The sequence below is a fragment of the Pogoniulus pusillus genome, chromosome 20 (genome assembly GCF_015220805.1).
Source record: "Pogoniulus pusillus isolate bPogPus1 chromosome 20, bPogPus1.pri, whole genome shotgun sequence".
NCBI lineage: Eukaryota > Metazoa > Chordata > Aves > Piciformes > Lybiidae > Pogoniulus > Pogoniulus pusillus.
In genome coordinates, this window is record NC_087283.1 from 2,347,995 (window position 1) to 2,369,143 (window position 21,149).

Below are 21,149 nucleotides of genomic sequence, written 5' to 3' on the forward strand. Positions count from 1 at the left end.
AGGTAAGGGGGGGAAAAAAGTGTCCCTAAGACCAAAGAAATTCTCTCTCTCGAGTCTCTTGGACAAATTCTGAGCTGTTCTGCTTTGTAGTCCCTCTGATGTCCCCGAATGATTCTTTCTGGGGTGTCTCCAGCAGGCTGGAAGCAGCAGGATGACTTTGCAGAGCATTTCTGCAAAGAGTTTTTGAAAGGTTAGGGTTTTTCTTTTTGGGTTTTATGCATTTTTGCTTCCTGTGCTGAGTGTCCCCTACAGCTTAACTAATGGGGGCATTCAGCATATACTTCAGTGACTCTCAATTTTTTGGTTCTCTTTTCAGGTCACTAGAAGAGATTAATAAAAGAGAGCAGGAGAAAGCCAGAGGAAAGAAACAGAGAGCAGCCTACTGAAATTGGCAGCAGAGGAGGATGAGATAAATAGAGCACCAAATGCAAGTGAAGACAGTCAGTAGCACTGGCTGTAGAGGAAGGATCTGGCCACATGTGTTTTGGGGGAGGAAAAGCACCACAGAATGTGAATGTGAAAATGGTAATGGGAGGAAGCAAACAAGAGACAAGAAATCTGAAGGGAGAGGTTGCTATAATGATGACTGGATCCCACTCTGGGAGCCTCTGACTCAGTGAAAGCTGAGTTGTAGGATGGCTTAAAAGGCTTTAGAGCAATGATAACAACTGGGTTTGTGTGCTTTGTGTCTGTAGTGTTTACCCACTTCACTGGTGGTCCTTCAGGAGCATGCATTGAAGTTGATTTGTTAGCAAAGTTCTTGGAGGGCAGAGAAAGACTTTTTCCAAGTGCAAAGAAGTCACATTACCTGCAGGGTGGTACACAAAGGTATTGGTGAGTGTCCATACATACATAGGCAGGTATTTCATGCCTGTATATTTGTGTGTGTGTTTGTATGTGCATATGTATGCATGACAAAGCTCCCCATGGGCCAGCAGTGCCCTCCTGCAGCCCAGGAAGCAGTTGTGTGCTGGGCTGCATCCAAAGGAGCGTGGGCAGCAGGGCAAGAGAGGGGGATCTACCTCTTGAGCTGCTCTGGTGAGACCTCACCTCCAAAACTCCATCCAGTTCTGCTGTCCCCAGCATGAGAAGGACACAGAGCTGCTGGAGTGAGTCTGGAGGAGGCCACAACGATGCTCCAAAGGCTGGAGCAGCTTTGCTGAGAGGGCAGGCTGGGGGAGCTGGTGGTGTTCAGCCTGGAGAAGAGAAGGTTCCAGGGGGACCTTAGAGCTGCCTGCCAATAGCTGAAGGGATCCTGCAGGAAGGCTGCAGAGGGACTTTCCAGCAGGGTGTTTAGAGACAGAACAAGGGGAAATGGTTAGAAGCAGAGGCAGAGCAGGGTTAGACTGGAGCTGAGGAAGAAGTTCTTCAGTGTGAGGGTGGTGAGGCTCTGGAACAGGCTGCCCAGGGTGGTTGTGGATGTCTCCTTTTGGGGAGATTTTAAGGCCAGATTTGATGAGGGCTTGAGCAGCTGAGTCTAGCTGAGAGGTGTCCCTGCCCATGCAGGGAGGTTGGAGTAGGTGAATGCTAAGGTCCCTTCTGTGCTGAGCCATTCTGTGATTCATGTTTACTAACAAGCACATGTAGCTAGAGATGTGTGTGTATCTCCTTGCTGTGGGTCCTCTTCTTCCAGATTTAGCTTTCAGAAGGAACTCAGGGAAGCTGGAGCTCCTGAAGTGGTGGGCTGGCTTGGTGATATTGGAAATGACAGAACATACCTGCCTCCAGGCCTCCCAGTCCTCATGCATTCGTGGTACCTGGATGCAATGGGACTGGAGCAGCATGAAGCTGATTAGTACAGACTCTGTCCTCAAGGGCTTGTCAGCTACCTTCAGGCACTTATGAGCCAAAAGCAAGAAAAACCCTGATAAAGTCATCTTGTATTGGGTGAGCACACAGCCTGGGTGCTCTCATGACCTGTCAAGAGATTTTTTTGAGGGGGCCTAATTTATTCCTTGTGAGTCCATGTGAGCCTTTTCTCTGCCTGCTGCTTACTTTGGCCTTGGACAGATGAGTTTTGGGCTTTGATCTGCAGTCTGTTAATAGCCTGAAAAGCATCGAGCTGTGTTTTCATCTCTTGGGAGTGCACAGGTGGACTCACAAGGAATAAATAAGGCCTCCTGAAAAATACCCTTCCTGGTTTGTCAGTTTCTGCCTTCCCATCTTAGCAACGTAGGCTTCAGGACAGCCAACTCTTTGTCAGTGCAGAGTGTTTGGAAGCAGTCAGGCTGACTGTTCCCCTCCTTGTGGCATTGCTGAGTGCTGGGCAACGCTCAGCAGTGTGGTGAAGAGATGGGAAAATAGCTTGATACAGAGAAAATCAGCTAAAATGAGCACAGTCCCTAGGAAAGAGAAACAACATCTACTGCTTAGGTCAGAACTTTGTCTGGAGTCTTCTTTGCAGCTCTTGGGTTTTGTCCTTTTCTCACCTGTCCTCTGCTGGCTCCTTCTTTCCTTCTGGTGGTGCAACTATTTGGTTCAAAATCTCTTTTCAAAGCCTCATTTTGTGCAAATCATGGGCTGAAAATGTAGCTCCTCCAGGACTGTAGGAAACAGATGTGAACCTTTCCAACCTCCGAAGCAGGAGGTGATGAAAACAACCTGGTGCCTTCAAGAGTCGTCTAAAACTGTCTACAGCTACCTGAAGGGACGTTGTGGAGAGGCTGCTGCTGCTAACTGGAGACAGACCAAGGGGGGTTGGCCTTTTGCTGAGACTGGAGAGGTTGGGACTGGACATGAGGGAAAAGATTCTTCATGGAGAGAGTGGTCAGAGACTGGAATGAGCTGCCCAGGGAGGTGGTGGAGTCACCCAGCCTGGGTGTGTTTAAGGCTGGTTTGGATGTGGTGCTTGGGGCTATGGTTTAAGGTGAATCTTGTAGAGTAGGGTTCTAGATTGGAGGTGCTGGAATGTGTCCAGAGAAAGGTGATGAAGGTGGTGAGAAAGGAGGTTGTAGCCAGGTGGGGTTGGGCTCTTCTCCCAGGCAAGCAGCAACAGAATGAGGAGACACAGTCTCAAGCTGTGCCAGGGCAGGTCTAGGCTGGATGTTAGAAGGAAGTTGTTGTCAGAGAGAGTGATTGGCATTGGAATGGGCTGCCCAGGGAGGTGGTGGAGTTGCTGTGCCTGGAGGTGTTGAAGCCAAGCCTGGCTGGGTCTTGCCAAGGGGCCCTGTAGTTGTGTACAAATGTGTTTATTTGGACCTTTCTGTCTGGAAAGTATGGTCAGGCACTGGAACAGCCTGCCCAGGAAACATCTGGACATGGCACTTCAGGTGATAGTTTAATGGCCATGGTGGTGTTGGGTTGATGGTTGGACTGGATGACCTTAGAGGACTTTTCCAACCCAAACAGCTCTATGATTTATAAGGCAGACTATGCAAGATTGCCCTTTTGTGTTCCCTGATGCCATCCTTGCCCATTGTCTTTGTTCCTTTTAAGGAAGCCCTTAAAGAGTTGGTGTCACAGGGAGACCTTGGCCATGCTGCTGACTTCAGCTGTTAACAATAACCAAGTGACAGCCCCAATAACCTAAAGTAACATGGAAATTGGTGCTGCTTTCAGCAAGGGACTTGGACCAGATGACCTCTGGAGGTCACTTCCCACTTTCAGTCACTGGGATTGGTTCCTGCATGTGGGGACTTAGCTGCTTGTAGTAAGTGGAAAAAGAGAGATTCTCCTGGGAGGTGATTCTAAGCATAAGCTTATTTAGATGCTAAGATAATAGCTCAGAGGAACAATTTATGTGCAGGCAAGGACAGAACCATCCTAGTCAAGGCACCCAGATTTGTATTCTCTGGCAGGGTTAAATGCCAGTTTTGCACTGAGAGACTTCAACTTCAGTGCAGATCTAATTTTGTGTTCACCTAGACAGGGACTAGAGACTCTATAAAAGCTCTGGTGTGGCTGGGTGTTGTCTGGTAGGAATTGGAGTAAGACTAGGAGAGAGCTGGCAGGGAGCAGATCTCTGCTGAAGACATCTTTCTGAGCTGGGAATTGCCTGAACCCATCAGAATATTTATGCAAATGATATTGATCCAGATGTTAGCAGCTTAGAATAGAATCAACCAGGTTGGAAGAGCTCATCCAGCCCAACCTAGCACCCAGCCCTAGCCAGTCAACCAGACCATGGCACTAAGTGCCCCAGTCAGGCTTGGCTTCAACACCTCCAGGCACACAGACTCCACCACCTCCCTGGGCAGCCCATTCCAATGCCAATCACTCTCTCTGACAACAACTTCCTAACAACATCCAGCCCAGACCTCCCCTGGCATAGCTTGAGACTGTGTCCCCTTCTTCTGTTGCTGGGTGCCTGGCAGAAGAGCCCAACCCCACCTGGCTACAGCCTCCCTTCAGGGAGCTGCAGACAGCAATGAGCTCTGCCCTGAGCCTCCTCTTCTCCAGGCTAAACTTGGAGAGGGAGGGGAGCTTGGGCAGTCATAGAATCAGTCAGGGTTGGAAGGATCAGCCAGTTCCAACCCCCTTGCCATGCCCAGGGACACCCTACCCTAGAGCAGGCTGCACACAGCCTCAGCCAGCCTGGCCTTAAACACCTCCAGCCATGGGGCCTCAACCACCTCCCTGGGCAACCCATTCCAGCCTCTCACCACTCTCCTGCTCAACAACTTCCTCCTCACCTCCAGCCTGACTCTCCCCACCTCCAGCTTTGCTCCATTTCCCCCACTCCTGGCACTGTTTTTGTAGCCCACTTCAGATGCTGGAAGGCCACAAGAAGGTCACCTGGGAGCCTCCTCTTCTGCAGCCCCAACTCCTTCAGTCTGTGCTCACAGCAGAGCTGCTGCAGCCTCTGAGCATCCTCCCAGCCCTGCTCTGGACACACTCCAGCATCTCCACATCCCTCTTGTAATGGAGGCTCCAGAACTGGATGCAGTACTCCATGTGGGGTCTCAGCAGTGCAGAGTAGAGGCAGAGAATCACCTCCTTATGCCTAGCATGGGATAGCAACCACCCAAAAATGGTAGATGAGAAGTCAAGTCGAAACTTGCTGTTAAATCCCAACTTATGCCTGTGCCATCAGATCAGTTAATTATTCACTGAGGAGAGAAAGTGAGAGAGAAGATGCTGAAGCTCTGCACCCAAACAGTAGAGATACTCAGCTGGCATGTGGGAGGTCTGAATTCTGGCCTCTTTGCTCTGATTTTTTTTTTGTTTCTTTTCCTACCAATTTAAGGCACTCTGGATGCAGTTTTGCACCAAATGCAAAGATCTCTGCACATTTCCATCCCTTTCCAGTGTGTGTAATGTACCTGGGTCTGTATTGACAGAGGCAACTGCGTGGTCAGTGCAATTCCTTGCAATCAGAAGAGGGAAAAGGAGAGAGGGAAATATGCTGGAAAGCTTTGACATGTTTAAGGCACTCTGGATGCAGTTTTGCACCAAATGCAAAGATCTCTGCACATTTCCATCCCTTTCCAGTGTGTGTAATGTACCTGGGTCTGTATTGGCAGAGGCAACTGTGTGGTCAGTGTACCGTCCCTGGGGGTCTTCAGGAAAAGACTGGATGAGGCACTTGGTGCCATGGTCTAGTTGATTGGATAGGGCTGGGTGCTAGGTTGGACTGGATGATCTTGGAGGTCTCTTCCAACCTGGTTGATTCTATGATTCTATGATCAGGAGAAGAGGGAAAGGGAGAGAGGAAAACAGTCTGGAAAGATTTGACTTTTTAAGGCACATTGGATGCAGTTTTGCACCAAATGCAAAGATCTCTGCACATTTCCATCCCTTTCCAGTGTGTGTAATGTACCTGGGTCTGTATTGGCAGAGGCAACTGTGTGGTCAGTGCAATTCCCTGCCATCAGGAGAAGAGGGAAAGGGAGAGAGGAAACCAGTCTGGAAAGATTTGACTTTTTAAGGCACATTGGATGCAGTTTTGCACCAAATGCAAAGATCTCTGCACATTTCCATCCCTTTCCAGTGTGTGTAATGTACCTGGGTCTGTATTGGCAGAGGCAACTGTGTGGTCAGTGCAATTCCCTGCCATCAGGAGAAGAGGGAAAGGGAGAGAGGAAAATAGTCTGGAAAGATTTGACTTTTTAAGGCACTCTGGATGCAGTTTTGCACCAAATGCAAAGATCTCTGCACATTTCCATCCCTTTCCAGTGTGTGTAATGTACCTGGGTCTGTATTGGCAGAGGCAACTGTGTGGTCAGTGCAATTCCCTGCCATCAGGAGAAGAGGGAAAGGGAGAGAGGAAACCAGTCTGGAAAGATTTGACTTTTTAAGGCACATTGGATGCAGTTTTGCACCAAATGCAAAGATCTCTGCACATTTCCATCCCTTTCCAGTGTGTGTAATGTACCTGGGTCTGTATTGGCAGAGGCAACTGTGTGGTCAGTGCAATTCCCTGCCATCAGGAGAAGAGGGAAAGGGAGAGAGGAAAATAGTCTGGAAAGATTTGACTTTTTAAGGCACTCTGGATGCAGTTTTGCACCAAATGCAAAGATCTCTGCACATTTCCATCCCTTTCCAGTGTGTGTAATGTGCCTGGGTCTGTATTGGCAGAGGCAACTGTGTGGTCAGTGTAATTCCCTGCCATCAGGAGAAGAGGGAAGAGGAGAGGGGGAAATCAAGAGGGGTGGTTCTAGGTTTCCTTGCCCGAAATCTCCTCTGCTGCATGCTCCACGATTGTATTGGTTGATTCCTTTTGCCAAGCAGACCTCAAAGCTGTGAATATTTATTTAGTTCTGCTCCTAATAGTATTTTTTCTCCTAATAGGGAATTACTTGGGTACAATGACAGACATTTGTAAATGGAGCAGATAAGCCCTTTGGCAGACAAGGAGTGTTTTGTTGGACACAAGAATTCTATTGTCCCCTGCTTTAGTTGTCAAGTGCCTGGGGAGCCCAGGATTTATGATGATGCTACAATGGCCCTTTCAGAGGGACGCCTAAGGAGCTGTGAGATTCGATTCCTCTGCTTTTCAGACTTTCAGATCTTTTTGTCATGCAAGGACAATGCAGGATTCAGCTGCTCCTGAGGCCACAGGCCTGCCCGTTTAGCATCAGGCATTGTGAAGTAATTGCTGTAGTGACAATGGGCTTGGGCTTGGTTGTTTGCTTGCTTGTTGTTTTTAATCCTTAACCTAACCCCCCCCCCACCTCTAGCTGGCAACGTTGCCACATGGTTGGAGTGGGCTCTAAGCAGAAAGTGCCTCCCAAGCCACAGCCTTCAAAACACTGAAATCAAAACCCTGTGAGCAAATCTCTTTGGTGCACTGCAACTGTTTAATGGTTTGGGGGTTGTTTTTTTTTTGGGGGGGGAGTTCCCTGTAATTGGGCTTGGAGACAGACTTCTTGAGTACTGCTTTTGATTTTGGGCTCCCCAGTTGCAGAGGGACAGGGCTCTGCTGGAGAGGGTCCAATGAAGGGCTAGGAAGATGATGAGGGGACTGCAACAGATGATGAGGAGAGGCTGAGGGACCTGGGGCTGCTTAGTCTGCAGAAGAGAAGGCTGAGTCTATAAATGTCTGGGGGCTGGGGGTCAGGAGTGGGGGACAGGCTCTACTCACTGCTCCCTGGGGTAGGACAAGCAGCAATGGATGGAAGCTGCAGCACAGGAGGTTCCAGCTCAACACAAGGGGGACCTTCTTGACTGGCACAGGCTGCCCAGAGAGGCTGTGGAGTCTCCTTCTCTGGAGGCTTTCAAGGCCTGTCTGGATGTGTTCCTGTGTGCCCTGAGCTAGATTGTGTGGTCCTGCTCTGGCAGGGGGTTTGGACTGGATGATGTCTTTGTGTCCCTTCCACCCCTGACATCCTGTGAGCTGTGATGCTGTGATCCTGTGCAATGCAGCAGGTTGTTTTTCTTGGGGCTTTGCTCCCTTTTTCAAAGGTTGTAGGCTCAGCAGAGCCCTTCCATGGGAGCTGTGTTCAAGTGCAGCAGAAAAGAAGAAAACAGAAGCATGATATGCAGCACAGGTAGTGCCTGATACCCCTCTACCAATCAGCTAAACTGTTCCCTGTGCTGCTGGAAATCAACGATCCTGAAACATGTTTCTGTTCATCAAAGCTGATAGCTGAAGGAGTTTCTCTCTCCTTGCCTGATGTTAATGTAAAGATTTATTTTCTTCAGATGATGATTAGTTCTCTGGAGGGCATTGATTTGTAACCTCTGATGTCCAAGTGCAGTGTAACTGGGAAGGAGAGCCTGTCTTTGGCAGTGCAAGTGTTATGTACTCCCACCCGATTCTGCCTCCTAACTCTGCTCCGGTGAGACCCCACCTCAATTGCTGCACCCAGTTGTGGTGTTCCCAGAGCAAGGAGGACACAGAGCTGCTGGAATCCGGAGGAGGGCCACAAAGATGAGCCAAGGGCTGGAGCAACTCTGCTGTGAGGACAGGCTGAGGGAGCTGGGGGTGTTCAGCCTAGAGAAGACTCCAGTGAGAACTCAGAGCTGCCTTCCAGTACCAAAGAACTTCTTCTTCAGCTCCAGTCTAGCCCTGCTCTCTCTCAGCTTCATACCATTCCTCCTTGTCCTGTCACAGACACCCTTATGAAAATTCCCTCTGCAGCCTTCCTGTAGGATCCCTTCAGGTGCTGGAAGTCAGCTCCAAGGTGCCCCCCAGGGTCTTCTCCTCTCCAGGCTGAACACCCCCAGCTCCCTCAGCCTGTCCTTACAGCAGAGGTGCTGCAGCCCTTGTTCAAGCCAAGCCTGGCTGGGGCACTTAGTGCCATGGTCTGGTTGATTGGCTAGAGCTGGGTGCTAGGTTGGGCTGGGTGAGCTTGGAGCTCTCTTCCAACCTGTCTGATTGTAAGATTCTGAGATCTTAGAGGCCCTCCTGTGAACCAAGTACTTTCTGGCTGTCACTCTGTAGAAGCTTTATGAGTGGCTTGGTCACAGCAGAAGCCACATTATTTCTTCCCCTGATGGAGCAGGAGTGAAATCTGTTGATGCACACAATGAATCTGTAATTTTCAGTCAATGCCTGTTCATTTCTTCTCAACAACTCTGAAATTTGGCCTCTGCTGCTGAACTGTTTTCTGCAATTAAAGCTTGATTGCTTTAAGAGGAGTGAGAAATGGGAATAAAATGGGGGATTGATATAGATGAGACAGCTTCAACAATTAGCTATTGCAGAAAATTGCTGATTGGGATATATCAATTCAAATTACAGAGGTTATTTGGCAATAATTCTTCCTAGAAATCATTGACTAATACATTTTATAGGTCTGGGTAATCCAGCCTGATTTCCTTGGCTAGAGTTAGTCCTAGGATTCAGCAGTCCTGGGATGCAATTGATGGCATCTGCCTGGACCTGAGTAAGGCATTTGACTCTGTCCCACCTGACATCCTGGTCACCACACTGGAAACACACAGACTGGGTGGGGGGAGCAGAATGGGCTGGATGGTGGCAGGCAGAGAGTGGTGATCAAGGGCACACTGTCCACCTGGAGACCAGTGCCAAGTGACTCCTCAGGGGTCAGTGCTGGCACCAGAGGGCAGGTTTTGGCTGGAGATTAAGAAGGAATTCTTGACAATGAGGGTGGTGAGACACTGGCACAGGTTGCCCAAGTAGGTTATGGATTCTCCCTCCCTGAAGGTGTTCAAGGCCAGGTTGGATGAGTCCTTGAGTGACCTGTTCTAGTGGGAGGTGACCCTGCCTGTGGCAGGGGGTTGGAACTGGGTGATCCTTGCAGTGCCTTCCAATCTGAGCCATTCTAGGATTCATTTACTACTCATTGAGGAGGCTGCCCAGGTATGAAATGAGCATCAGAATTAGTGTGTCTACAACAGTACATGAAAAGAGATCACACTGAGTACTTTTTTCCTCTGTTCAATCCCATTTTTTACAGTGTCAGAAGCACAAGGGATGGTGAGGAGCTGCTTGGTAAGCTGTCACCTCCCAGAAGCTGTCACCTTTGCTGTCTTCCTGATTTAAATTCCAGTAAATACTTAACCTCAGCTCATAGGCAGTGGTTCAGCTGCCTGCTTTTTGTCTCTGCTCCCTTCCTACAGACGGTCTCAACTCACTGTCCCATTTGGGAAAAGCATTTTAAGCACCAAAACAGCTGCAGATGAACTTCTGATAGGCAGAGGCACCTCATTTTCTTACTTCAGGTGTTTTATCCTGGATACCTTTCTCCTAATGCAGTGGTAGCTCTGCTTATTGCAATCATCTACTCCTTTCTCCATCATAATGGTGAAAAACCTGATTTTCTCATATGCCTTTAGAGCACTCAGACCTGCTCAAAGCACATCTTGTTGGCTGATGGTATCTGCAGCTATTACTATTTTGCCTATAGCATGTCTTGCATTGGATAATGTTCCCAGAATAACTCTCCCCATAGAACCTTGGGGTTTTGGGAGATGTAAAGGAATTTTGATGTGGCCTCCAGCATTTTAGTTATGGAAACATGCTTGCAGTAGTAAATCTGTTAAAGGAAAAGCTGTCTGTTCATTTTCTCTTTGGACTCCTAAGGTCTCTTCTCCCAGGCATCTTGGAGGTCTCTTCCAACCTGTTTGATTCTGTGATTCCCACCAGCAACAGAACAAGGGGACACAGTCTCAAGCTGTGCCAGGGCAGGTCTAGGCTGGATGTTAGGAGGAAGTTGTTGGCAGAGAGAGTGATTGGCATTGGAATGGGCTGCCCAGGGAGGTGGTGGAGTGGCTGTGCCTGGAGGTGTTGAAGCCAAGCCTGGCTGGGGCACTTAGTGCCATGGTCTGGTTGATTGGGCAGGGCTGGGTGCTAGGTTGGGCTGGGTGAGCTTGGAGCTCTCTTCCAACCTGCTTGATTCTATGATTCTATCCTATTCTAAGTGTAATTTAATTGCCTCTCTTTAAACTCACTCTAGGCTACTGCACTAGTTATTAGTCTGACATTTAGTTTCCTTTGATTCTGGTACTAGGACTGTAATGAGTATTGTGTTCAGTTTTGGGCACTGTGATACAAGAGAGATGTGGAGGTGCTGGAGGAGGTCCAGAGAAGGGCAACAAGGTTAAGGGAGGGCCTGGAGAATAAAGCTTATGAGGAGCAACTGGAGGAGCTGAAGATGGTTAGTGTGAAAAACAGGAGTCTGAGGGCAGACCTTCAGCTACCTGAAGGGACATTGTGGAGAGGCTGCTGCTGAGCTCTTCTCACAGGTAACTGGAGACAGAAGAAAGGGGAATGGCCTTAAGCTGAGGCTGGGGAGGTTTAGGTTGGACATTAGGAAAGAGTCTTTCATGGAGAGAGTGGTCAGGGACTGGAATGAGCTGCCCAGGGAGGTGGTGGAGTCACCCAGACTGGATGTGTTTGAGGGTGGTTTGGATGTGGTGCTTAGGGCTGTGGTTTAAGATGAATCTTATAAAGTAGGGTTGTAGGTTGGACTTGGTGGTCCTGAGGGGCTTTGACCACTTGGACATTTCTGGGATCCTGTGATTGAGATGAGGTTTTTCATTCTTTGCAGCCAGAGCTGAAGTGCTGGAGAAGTGGCAACAGAAAGCTTGCATCTGCTTCGTCATCATAGCCTCCTTCAGTGGCGTTTCAAATGTCTGGAATATGCTACACAAACTGGCAACAAGTTTCCAGTGGGTGAAGGTAAGAAGTGCATCCAAATGTCTGGTCTTGAGTGATGTCAGACTTGGCAATGCTTGCTCTTGTGGTGTCCACAACGTTTGTGCAATGGAGGGCACATTTCTTCAGTGAGAACCTCTCCCTTGCTGTGTGTTACCAGCGGGGTAGCATTTATCCACTGGGTCTTGATTGTCACTCAGGAGAGCTGATGTTGTAGGCCCCTGACCATGCTTCTGTGCCTGGAAAGCATGGTTTGGGGAGGTGCATTTTTTGGGGTCACATTTTAAAATGTCTTGTTTAAAGCATCAGAGAACCTCTTGAAAACTCAGCAAGGTAGCACTGAGGAGTGGAGGTCAGGAGCGCAGAACGGTAGGGGTTGGAGGGGACCTCTGCAGATCATCAAGTCCAACACCCCTGCCAGGGCAGCATCCCCTGGAGCTGGTCACACAGAAATGCACACAGATGAGTCTTGAAAGTGTGCAGAGAAGGAGACTCCACAGCCTCTCTGGGCAGGCTGCTCCAGGGCTCTGCACCCTCACAGCAAAGAAGCTTCTCCTTATGGCAAGATGGAGCTTCTTGGGTTCCAGCTTGTGTTCACTGTTCCTTGTCCTGTAACAAGGCACCTCCCAATGCAAGGCATTTTCTGATATTTGGGTTTCTATCTTGATTTTATCAGTCATAAAGATTCATAGAGTGGTTTAGGTTGAAAGGGACCTCAAAGCTCAGCCAGATGCAACCCCCTACCATGGGCAGGGACACCTCCCACTAGCACAGGTTGCTCAGGGACTCATCCAACCTGCCCTTGAACACCTCCAGGGAGGGAGAATCCACAACCTCCTTGGGCAACCTGTGCCAGCATCTCGCCACCCTCACTGGAAAGAACTTCATCCTAACATCTAGTTTCCATCTCCCCTCTGACAGTTCAAACCCATTTCCTCATCCTGGCATTACAAGACCTTGTCAGTAGTCCCTCCTCAGCCCTCCTGTAGCCCCCTTCAGATACTGGAAGGCCACTATAAGGTCTCCTCCAAGCCTTCTCCAGGCTGCAGAGCCCCAACTCTCTCAGCCTGTCTTCAGAGCAGAGCTGCTGCAGCCCTCTCAGCATCTTGGTGGCCTCCTCTGGGCTGGCTCCAACACTTCCATGCCCTGCTTGTGTTGGGGGCTCCAAAACTGCACACAGCAGCCAGGACTGCAGGTGGGGCCTGAGGAGAGCAGAGCCAAGGGGCAGAATCCCCTCCCTTGCCCTGCTGCCCACACTGCTCTTGCTGCAGCCCAGCCCAGGGTTGCTGTCTGGGCTGCACTCACACTGCAGGCTCAGGTTGAGCTTGTTCCAGGCCTACATGAGTGATTAAATCTATATTTGCTTTATTTCTCCAGTACTTCTGTGCAGTGCCACTGGGCTTAACGTGACTGCTCAGCCTTGGGTTAGAAAAGGAATTTAGTGGTGACCCTCAGGCTTCAGAGCAGGTGGCTGTGGAGAGCAAGGAAACAGAGCAGCATGGGAAAGCTTAGACCTAGAAATAGTTGTATTTGCTCCTCTGATGCTTTGAGTTTTTCATCTCCTCTTTGACTCGAAGTTGTGCTGCTACTGAAAGCAGCGATCCCACAAAGGTGAGAACTGTCCATGTCAAGGAGCATCCATGCTTTAAAAGAAGTTGACACAGGCAGACAGGAAATGTGGTGGCTAACAAACACATGAATACTGCCCTTTTTGCAGAGCCAAAGCTGTGAGCCCACCTGAATTGTCTAGGCTAAGGGGTACAAAGCAAGGATATTGAAGCTCTCTGTCTAGCTGACTCATCCACGGTTTTGACGTGCAGTGCACTCAAGTCCTGCTTGACAGATGTCTGTGGTGATGTCCTTGAATGATGATAATCTCATTTCTGGCAGCCCAATAGGCCCTACCCTTCAACATCCTTGTGAGGAGCTACGTGGGATATGTGTTTGTGGCATCCCCAGGCGTGCTGAAGTAGACTGCAGCAGTTAGTATTGGGCTGAGTCAGCTTGCATTTGACAGTGATGCCAACAGCACCACGCTTAGGTTTGGTGGGAGATGTGTAAGCTCCTTTGCTGCTTAGGAAGAGTTGCAGCTGAGGATGTGAGAGCCTCACCCTGTCATTCACTGAACACCAAGGCCAAATTCTGCAAACTGTCCTCAGCTCTTGCCCAGAATCAGCTTTGCAATAGCAAATGTCCTTAGGTCCTTCTCAAACTAGGGCCCGAGAGTGAAATGTTAAGGAGAGTAATCTGCTTGTGTCAGCCTCATTTCACATGGGCTGTGTAATGAGATGGAGCCTGAATTTGTTACTTCTGCTTTGTTGATGCTCTTTGAGACTTGCTTGAGCTGAAATACCTTTGGAAATCCTGTTAGAATATTTATAAGACATAGATCCTGGTCAGACAGCCACCAAAGAAGCATGACTGTATGAGTAGAAATCACAAAGGCTTCCAAAAGAGACTGAGTGCTCCTTCTCTTACAGTCTCACTGCCTCACAGTGTGGCCATTGGAGATTTGACTATCTGCATTTTAATAGAAGACTCTTTCTGTGAAGTGTGATTGCCTTGAGAGAATCTTGATGTTGGTCAAATCTGGAGGTTGCTGCTCAAAAAAACCTGACTTGCACCTGTACTGAAACTCTGGACTTTCTGCCATGAGGGTAGGCTGAGGGAGCTGGGGGCCTTCAGCCTAAAGAGGGTATTCCAAGGGCATCTCAAAGCTGCCTTAGGATAGCTGAAGGGATCCTGCAGGAAGGCTGCAGAGGGGATTGAGTCCAGCATCAGTAAGTTTGCAGATGACACCAAGCTAGGAGCAGGAGTTGATCTGTTGGAGGGTAGGAGAGCCCTGCAGAGGGACCTGGACAGGATGCATGGGTGGGCAGAGCCCAATGGGATGAGACTGAACAAGGCCAAGTGCAGGGTTCTGCACTTTGGTCACAACAACCCCAAGCAGTGCTACAGACTGGGGACAGAGTGGCTGAGAGCAGCCAGGAAGAAAGGGAGCTGGGGGTGCTGGTAGAGAGGAGCTGAAGATGTGCCAGCAGTGTGCCCAGGTGGGCAGCAGAGCCAATGGCAACCTGGGCTGGCTCAGGAGCAGTGTGGGCAGCAGGACAAGGGAGGTTCTTCTGCCCCTGTGCTCAGCACTGCTCAGGCCACAGCTTGAGTGCTGTGTCCAGTTCTGGGCTCTTCAATTCAAGAGAGATGCTGAGGTGCTGGAATTCTATGATTGTATGCAGAGGAACTTTTCAGCAGACTGTCTAGAGACAGGACAAGGGGGAATGGTTTGAAGCTGAAGGAGTGCAGAGTTAGACTGGAGCTGAGGAAGAAGTTCTTCAGTGTGAGGGTGGTGAGACTCTGGAATAGGTTGCACAGGGAGGTTGTAGATGCCTGTTCCCTGGAGATGTTCAAGGCCAGGTCTGGCTGAGGCCTTGAGCAGCTGAGTGTAGTTGAGAGGTGTCCCTGCCCGTGGCAGGGAGGTTGGAGCAGATGAGCTCTGAGGTCCCTTCCAGCCTGAGCCATTACCTGATCCTATGAACTGTGAACCAGAAACTAGCTCAAAATATTTCAGAAACAGGTTCTAGTGGGATTTTACTGGTAGAAGTGTTGGCAGCTTTATCTATTAATGCTCTCTTTGAGCTTTCATAGTGGTAATTATTATAATTATAGGGTCTGTGAAAACACAGAATCATAGCAACATTATGGCTGGAAAACACCTTGGAGATCATCAAGTCCAACCATAACCCAACCACCAAAGGATCATAGAATCACCCAGGTTGGAAGAGACCTCTGGGCTCATCCAGTCCAACCAGTTTTGGGCACAAGGATGGAGGGGCAAGCACAGCTGGCTGAGCATGTGCATGGAGCCAGGGAGGGACCTGGGGTGGCCAGGCAATGCATCCAGCTTTGCAGGGGCCTCTTCCATAGAATGGTTTAGGTTGGAAGGGACCTCAGAGCTCAGCCAGTTCCAACTCCCTGCCATAGGCAGGGACACTTCCCACTAGAACAGGTCACTCAAGGTCTCATCCAATTTGGCCTTGAAATCCTCCAGGGAGGTTGTGGAGCACAGAATCACCAGTCCAACCTAGCAGTCAACCAGACCATGGCACTAAGTGCCCCATCCAGGCTTTGCTTGAACACCTCCAGGGACGGTGGCCATGCCTATATTGTGTCTCCTAGGACAAACACACATGTTGAGAGCTTGAAAAAAATCAGTGTAAGAGCAAACTAAATTGTGTGTCTTGCTATGATCCTACCTCTCCAGAGACCAGTCTGTATTCTGCCATTCAAGGTTTCCTGCACAGCAAAAACTGTCTCAGGTCTACTCAGAAGCCAGTTTGCTGTCTCAAACGTGGACATATCCTGTCTGCTGTAATGTGACCCCCGACTTAGTGTGTTTAATTAATTTGAGGTGTTTAACTGAAGCAGTTCCTGCATTGTTAGTCACAGCTGAAGGAAAACTGCTTAGGAATGGCTCTGGTACCTTGCAGAGGTAGTTGCTGGTGTCACCGTGCGGACACACAGTTTTGGTGGCTCTGCTAATCTGAATAAACACTAATGAAGCCACCCAAGTTGTGATGGCTCAGACCTAATGCAGAGCAAAGGCTTTTCCCCATTTCACTCCTGACAAACTGCATTTGCCAGCCTTCAGCTACTGCCTTTTAAAATGGCTCTTTCGGTTCCCTTCTAGCGCTGCAGGGGAAAGCCTTTTGACAAAGGCATGACATAAACCATTTCTATTGCAGCTCCATCATCGTTCCCATAGCCAAACTAGACTGGGCAGTTCATTAAAAAGAAAAATTAATAGTACAAGGTTGCAGGGAAACAATAACAGATTATGACTGGCCTGTGGCAGCCCACTGAATTCATGCAGTGGCATAAAAATGATTCCCTTGTCTTGCAAGCGAAGGTTTGTGCCAAGGTTTTAGGCAAAGTCTATCCTTCTCTTCCTTCACAGCAAAAAGCAGTGCAGTTTCTTGTCTCTAAAAGCAGTGATTGGTGATTCCTGCAGCAGCTTAATGTATAGTTTTTTGGAGGTGGATGGAAAGCACACGTTTGGTAGTCTCTGAATGCATAATAACAAGGGTAACACAAAAGGGAGTCGTCATGGTTTGGGTGTTAGCTGCCACACACACACATAAGAAATCACCCAGACCAGACTCACCTGAGCTGGAATTAGGACGAAGCTTTTTATTTACAGCTTAGCACAATATACAAGCAGGTATTTACAATAGATACAGCTATATGTACAGGCTCAGGGCAGAGCTCATTGCTGTCTGTAGCTACCTGAAGGGAGGCTGTAGCCAGGTGGGGTTGGGCTCTGCTGCCAGGCAAGCAGCAAGAGAAGAAGGGGACAGAGTCTCAAGCTGTGCCAGGGCAGGTCTAGGCTGGATGTTAGGAGGAAGTTGTTGGCAGAGAGAGTGATTGGCATTGGAATGGGCTGCCCAGGGAGGTGGTGGAGTTGCTGTGCCTGGAGGTGTTGAAGCCAAGCCTGGCTGGGACACCTGGTGCCATGGTCTGGTTGCTTGGTCAGGGCTGGGTGCTAGGTGATGATCTTGGAGCTCTCCTCCAACCTGCTTGATTCTATGGTTCTATATACAAAAATATCCAAGTTAAAGGTAATGCAGAAACACAGCAGCCCTCCCAGAAAGCAGAGTCCCCAGGAGGGGCTCCCAACCACCCTTCCACTTCCCTTCCACCTCTCTGCCTTATCCCAGACTTTGCCTTATGTGCAAGGTGAGTTTGGAAGATTGGCCGGGGGGGTCAGAAAGCAGAAGGATTAGTTACACAGGCAGCAGGTTAGGAAGAGAAATGCCTGCAGCCAGAGCCAGGGAGCAGCTCTGTTATCTATGGTTGTGTTCTTGTTTTTACCCATCTCAGCAAGCCTCTGAGTGCAGTAGACATCACCACTGCTTCCCTTTCACAGGCTGTAATCTAATTCTTCTCACCACAATATTCCAGCTAGCATCAAACTAGCACAAGACACATTGAACAGCAGACAATTTAACCTTCTCAGGGCTGTCCAGAGGCACAGAGGGGAAGATGTGAGGATGGAGTCAGGACTCAGTCTTTGCTTGGCCAAGGTGGTAACTGCCCTAGTCCAGTCTGAAACCGCTGTACTGCAGTGTGCCGAAAGTAGCGAAGCACTTGTGATTTAGTGACATTTCTGTTAGGGCCACTGCTGCTACCTGTGTAACACCAGATGTGATTTATCTCTTGCACATGGTTGTCCTTCAGGGTGTAACCAAGTCCTGATGGCCTCCTCCTCCATGTTACTGTGTATTTTCCTTCCCCCCCAGGCCTGAGTGGCAAGCACACAGACTTAAACTTTCATCTGGAAATCTGAGTTTTATTACAGCAATGCTGTCAATTCCTGTCTGAGAAGATGTTTCAAGGAATATAGACTCTGGGATGCATTAACCATTTGTTTTGGCTGGTGGCCACAAGCCTGTGATGAATTCAGTGGGCTAAGAGGAGAGGCCAGGCAAGGGGAGCTCTGAGCCAGTGCAGTGTTTGGAATCAAATGTAGGACTGACTCTGCAGGGCGTGCTCAGCTCCTGGTTTTGTTCGTGGTCTTCTTTTAGAAGCAGCAGCCTAAAGCCCTGAAAAGTCATGGTTCTGGCTTCTAATCCCCTTTTACAAGTTGTTACCCTTTGCTTTTAGAATGGAACTTGGGTGCTTGGCCTCCCATTCTCCCTTCTCTGCCCCCAGAGCAGGAAAGCAGGTTACGTAAGCTCCCAAGTCTGGTCACTCAGAGGGGCCTCCTGGCATTCTTGGCTAAGCTTCCTGCTATAAGCTATATTTTGCTGCACTGAAGCAAAAATAACCACCCAACCAAAAGAGTCTCCTCTGACCTCCTGAGCTGTGTTTTCATACTTGGACTGTGGGCAGCATGTATGAGTTGCAGCGTGCTGGAGGGAGGGATATTGCTCTTCGTTTTTCAAGGGGATGAGTTTTGCACATGGAGCACTCACTAATCAGCTGCTCATTGCAGGGCTGCCTACCAACTGCAAGCTTCAGTGCCCTGTCCTCCTGTGCTTTCCCTCCCTCTCTGCCCTGTAAAAAGACACAGGAGAGAGCAGCCCCATCGCAGGGAAGGGTCTTTCAGTGAATCACAATGACTCACTCCAAGGAGAGCTCAACAAAGACTGTGTTGTGCTGTTTCACAGTACAGCTAGTGACCCAGTGGTTGCTGCTGCTCTGCTGCTCCCAGGATAAACACAACAACACAATAGTTCTGTATTCCTGGAACCTCACATCAGATGGAATTAACTTTTTAATCCCCTTCTCTTTGTGGATCTGTAGTGGTTTGGTTTGCCTAAGAAGAGCTTTGATTTGACAAAAGATCTTTCAATGTTGAAGTGGGAAAAAACTTCCCAGCAAAGAAAAGAATGGTGTTGGCTTTCTTTTAGGGGCTGTCAAAACCAACTCCTGAGCAGAGGTTGCTGCTGTATTAGCCCAGTCTGTTAGCCTGGATCTGTAGTGGCTCAGTTGGCCTAAAAAGAGCTTTGATTTAGCAAGAAATAGGATGATCTTGGAGGTCTCTTCCAGCCTGGTTGATTCTATGAGTCTGTTCCCAGCAAAGAAAAGAATGGTGTTGGCTTTCTTTTAGGAGCTGTCAAAACCAACTCCTGAGCAGAGGTTGCTGCTGTATTAGCCCAGTCTGTTAGCCTGGATCTGTAGTGGCTCAGTTGGCCTAAAAAGAGCTTTGATTTAGCAAGAAATAGGATGATCTTGGAGGTCTCTTCCAACCTGGTTGATTCTATGAGTCTGTGCCCAGCAAAGAAAAGAATGGTGTTGGCTTTCTTTTAGGGGCTGTCAAAACCAACTCCTGAGCAGAGGTTGCTGCTCTGGTGGCCCAGTCATTAGCCCAGTCTGCTAGCCTGGATCTGTAGTGGTTCAGTTTGCCTAAAAAGAGCTTTGATTTAGCAAGAAATAAAGATCAATGAAATGTTGAAGTGGGAAAAACTTCCCAGCAAAGAAAATGATGGTGCTGGCTTTTTTTTTAAGGAGCTGTCAAAAGGAGACTCCTAAGCAGAGGTTGCTGCTCTGTTGGCCCAGTCATTATCCTGGTTCCTTCTGCTCCCCACGTGCTGTTGCCTCCTTTCAGCCCAGGCTCCATTGCTTTTAACATAGAATCATAGAATCAAGCAGGTTGGAAGAGACCTCCAAGCTCATCCAGTCCAACCTAGCAGCCAGCCCTATCCAGTCATCCAGACCATGGCACTAAGTGCCTCATCCAGGCTTTGCTTGAGCACCTCCAGGGATGGCAACTCCAGCCTGATGCATTCTGTGATTCTGTGAAAACCAAGCCCCAAGCAGGCTCAGAGAGGTCCCTCAGGGCTAAGAAGTTGCAGTGGATCCTGCGGACTGTGCTGGTGGTCTCACACTCTGCCTTTGGCATGCTGCAAGCAGCAGTAACAGAGTTTTACTGGCTTAGAGAGCTCTGAAATTGGAACAAGTTGATGTTATATATATATATATATATATATATAAATGCTAATTGCACTCCATGATTAAATAGACATTTAGTAAACACTCATAATAGCAATCTTGTGCTTACACAAATATTCATGTCATGTATTAGAGTCAGGTTTAGTTGTAGCTGTTTACAAATGTTCTACTCTAAGTGCCTGCCTATGCCCTTCTGAATGAGTTCTTGCCAGAGAGAGTGATTGGCATTGGAATGGGCTGCCCAGGGAGGTGGTGGAGTGGCTGTGGCTGGAGGTGCTGAAGCCAAGCCTGGCTGGGGCACTTAGTGCCATGGTCTGGTTGCTTGGCCAGGGCTGGGTGCTAGGTTGGACTGGCTGAGCTTGGAGGTCTCTTCCAACCTGCTTGATTCTATGATTCCTGCTTATCCTATAGATTTGTCATTCCTCAGGGCTGATTCTGAGCCCAGTTGCTGAAGCTTAAGCCAAAAGGGGTCCACCAAGTTTGGCAGGAAAGAAGTTTTTTTTGAAAAGTCACATTCTTTTGTGTGTGTGTGAAGGTAGTGTTTAACCTGACAGCCTTTGCATTTGTACCAGAGATGTGTCTGTCTGCTCAGAAAGATGTTCCCAGTTCTTGGATGAATCCCCAGATCCAGTTTCTCCAGCTGGTCCCCGTCTGGTACTTTATCCTCTCTGACTACTGGATTTGCAGGAAGCTATTTTTCAGTGTAGGTGACGTACAAATGGTACCAGATCATTCCTTTGCCTTTTGGCTCACTCTGCTGAGTTCTTAAGCTGACAACACTGTCTTTAGGTCTTCAGTGTGGCAAGAAAATAGAGGCTTAGCATTGTAGAAGAGCATTCTGTCGCCATCCTGGGATGTGACATTGTAAAAGCACTCCAGGGAAATTCAAATAACTAATCCATATGGGTAAGGCTGATGCAACCTTCTATTATTTACCAAAGGGAGTTAGAGGAACAAGACAGATGGAAGTCTTCAGCATTCCACACAGAAGAAAACACAGCCAGGGAAATTTTGTATGGGCTTTTAAATGAGGCACTCCAGGTTCGTGTGATGTGGATGAAACCAGGGAGTTCTCTGTGCTTCAGAGAATCACAGAACATATCTGGTTAGAAGAGACCATCAAGCTCATCCAGCCCAACCTTTGGCCCAGCACTAAACCATGTCCCTAAGTGCCAGGTCCACAGGCTGCTTGAACACC

At 48.8% G+C, this 21,149-nt stretch overlaps 1 protein-coding gene across 6 annotated transcripts in view; it reads left to right on the forward strand.

Moving 5' to 3' along the window:
• Nucleotides 1–21,149, forward strand: part of CDH11 (cadherin 11) — a 720,336-nt gene that overhangs the window by 655,340 nt on the left and 43,847 nt on the right. For all 6 annotated transcript variants that reach the window (XM_064159936.1, XM_064159935.1, XM_064159933.1 and 3 more), the window contains one exon: nt 11,397–11,527. The gene's annotated coding sequence lies outside the window, so the exon portion shown is untranslated. The remainder of the gene's footprint in view (nt 1–11,396; nt 11,528–21,149) is intronic.